The sequence below is a fragment of the Pseudophryne corroboree genome, unplaced genomic scaffold, assembly GCF_028390025.1.
Source record: "Pseudophryne corroboree isolate aPseCor3 unplaced genomic scaffold, aPseCor3.hap2 scaffold_364, whole genome shotgun sequence".
NCBI classification, from domain to species: Eukaryota; Metazoa; Chordata; class Amphibia; order Anura; family Myobatrachidae; genus Pseudophryne; species Pseudophryne corroboree.
This window is the reverse complement of record NW_026970017.1, coordinates 40,160-43,309: the sequence shown is the minus strand read 5'-3', so window position 1 is coordinate 43,309 and position 3,150 is coordinate 40,160. Positions and strand designations below refer to the sequence as shown.

The following is a 3,150-nucleotide window of genomic DNA, read 5'->3' as shown; positions in this document are numbered from 1 at the left end:
AAAGAGACAAAATATCAATCCCAGTTTTGGATTACTTTAATTAACAAAAAAAATGCATATAGCAGAGGATAGTTTCAATCTGCCTACCTCTGGGTTATGGGCCCAGCATGCTTCCATTGCAGTACTCTGCTGCACATGTAAGTGCAAGAGATCCTGAAGCACTCACTCATCATGGGAAAGTACCAATGTGTTTCTTCGTTGGTTGATGGAAGAAACATCTTACAAAAACTCTCCAGATTATTGACTTTTTAAAGTTTTTCTAGGAAACGTTTTAGATGAATGCTTATTAGCCTTTGTCAGTATGGACTTTTGCAAAGTGTCTCTGTGGCGCAATCGGTTAGTGTGTTTGGCTATTAACCAAAAGGTTGGTGGTTCAATCCCACCCAGGGACGTAATTAACCTTGTGATCAGATTTTGGTGATATTTAAGTAGACAAGTCAAAATTTCAAACCTCCTCTTATGGTGTAGGGTACATGGCCTTCTCTGATGTAATCAGAGTTAGATTTGATTCAGTGATTTTATAAAAAACAGCTAGGAAGCACAATTTAGCAGTGGGTTGCAGAGAAAAAAAATATGCTGGCAGAAAAATCCAATCGAGTGATTAAACAGCTCTTCATTTTCTGGCTTTATTTTTATGCTAACGAATTTGTTCTCTGAAAAGTGTCCACAAAGCCAAGTCTCTGATTAACACCTTTATAAGGATGGTTTTTCACCTATTACTAAATTAAACTTGCTTCATTGGAAAGGCAGCAAGATGCATCCTCATTTCAATGTCTACTGAAATAATACAAGTTGACACCAGGAAACATTAACGCCACTGCATCCTTGCTGCTTTCTCATGTGGAAGTCTGTTTAATGTGAAAACAAATGTGTGTGTTTTTTTCAACCTGGAAGCCCAACATCGATTAAGATCGATCTTAAATAGACCCCTGGGTTTTAAGGATAACCATGGTTGAGTCCAATGGTTAATTCACATTGACCGAAGTTCTAATTAAGTCACCTGTGCTCAAGCATGATATCCTTAAAATCTGGATTGCAATGACAGCATTTTGGAACTATGCCTAAGGGTTTAATTTTTACATTTATCCACTGACAATAAATCTACCTACAATATCCCTGTAACTGTTATGATTACAGTATTTCACTAAATAATTTAATTTGCTGAACCTTCTGTAAAAAGAAATATTAAGCTGCTGTAATTCCCAGATGCAGCAAATTTGTTAGCTAGTGGGCAAAACCATGTGCACTGCAGGGATGGGGGGGGGGCAGATATAACATTTGCAGAGAGATTTAGGTGGGTTATATTGTTTGTGTGCAGGGTAAATACTGGCTGTTTTGTTTTTACACTGCAATTTAGATTTCAGTTTGAACACACCGCACCAAAATCTAACTCTCTCTGCACATATTATACACCCCCCCCCCCCCCTGCAGTGTACATGGTTTTAGCTAATAAATTTGCTGCTGTGATCAGATCTGAGTTAAGCCCTATGTATTTGGCACTGGCAAAGGGTTAGAGGCCTTGCTGTAGAGCTCACACCTTTCTTATCATGCATTGTAATATTTCCTATGTCCTGATGTTGTGCTCTCTGCTCCATCCAAGTAAACAGCAATGTAGCATGGCTATCAAAGAGCGTGAAGATTGCAGATTTCCTGGGATTAATGCTAAGGAATGCTATTCCAGAGGCTGCTGCTTTAATTCAAGTGTCACTGGGGTTAAATGGTGTTTTTACCTTAAAAACACAGGTAGAGTATATAGTACAGTGGTAAAGTGGGAGCATGTAGTGCTATTGATTACAGATTTGATGGAGCTTAAACATGGATAAGGTCCATGGCTCTAAGAGTTTATCTTGTGTATCCTTTATTCTTAGTCATGGTCAGATAAGATTAGAAAATACCATTTAAGTGGAAATTTCCTGTTAGCTGTTTTTCAGTTTGCTCAACTGTCTGATTAACTGGTCCTAAAAAAGGACCAAAGGAGCTAAATTGCCCTGTGATCTAGCTAAATTGCCCCAGTTAAAAAAAAAAAAAACTAAGCTGCTGTAATTCCTGGATGTTTCCTTACTGCATCAACAGGAAGTGACAAGAAACAATGTAATGTGGAACCGTACAGCAGAAGGGATTGCGGCTACCCCACAATAAGTGCAGCGGAATGTAAGAAGAGGCATATACAGTGTGGTGTGGCTGTAGATGAGCTTAGTGGTTTCTGTTAGAGTTCTTCTACTTCTAACTACTCGTACATAAATGAGTAAGCCGCCGATTTATTAAACCTGGTGAAATGATAATTTGCATGGTGATAAAGTACCAGCCAATCCGCTCCTAATTGCCATGTCACAGGCTGGGTTTGAAAAATGACAGTTAGGAGCTGACTGGCTGGTACTTTATCACCTTGCACTTTATCAGTTCACCAGGCTTAATAGATCTGCCCCAATGTTTCAAAATGGAATGCATCAAGAGAACGGTGTTGGTAGTATAAAACTACCTACAGCACCTGGTATTCCCAGGTGGTCTCACATCCAAGAACAAACCAGGCCTAAAATCAGGTGATATTGGGCATATACAGTGTGGTGTGGCTGTAGATGAGCTTAGTGGTTTCTGTTAGAGTTCTTCTACTTCTAACTACTCGTACATAAATGAGTAAGCAGCCGATTTATTAAACCTGGTGAAATGATAATTTGCATGGTGATAAAGTACCAGCCAATCAGCTCCTAATTGCCATGTCACAGGCTGGGTTTGAAAAATGACAGTTAGGAGCTGACTGGCTGGTACTTTATCACCTTGCACTTTATCAGTTCACCAGGCTTAATAGATCTGCCCCAATGTTTCAAAATGGAATGCATCAAGAGAACGGTGTTAGTATTGTAAAAATACACACAGCTCCTGGTATTTCCTTGTGGTCTCCCATCCAAGTACTAAAACCAGGACCAACACTGCTCAGCTTCCATGATCAGGAGAGATTGGGCAAATCCAGTGTGCTGTGGCTGTAGATGAGCTGGTGGTTTCTGTTACAGCTCTTCTACTTCTAACTTCTGGTACATAAAAGAATACATGTAAAAATTAAATGTACCAAGAAAATGGTGTTGGTAGTTTAAAAACACCTAAAGAATCTGATACTACCAAGCAGTCTCCCATCCATGTATTAACAAAGTCCAA

General features: G+C 39.3%; 1 non-coding gene across 1 annotated transcript; it reads left to right on the top strand.

The window, feature by feature from the left end:
* The first annotated feature begins 318 nt into the window (after positions 1 to 318).
* Positions 319 to 392, top strand: TRNAN-AUU (transfer RNA asparagine (anticodon AUU)). Its single transcript has one exon. It is a non-coding gene; the product is annotated as a tRNA-Asn (tRNA).
* The last annotated feature ends 2,758 nt before the right edge of the window (positions 393 to 3,150 follow it).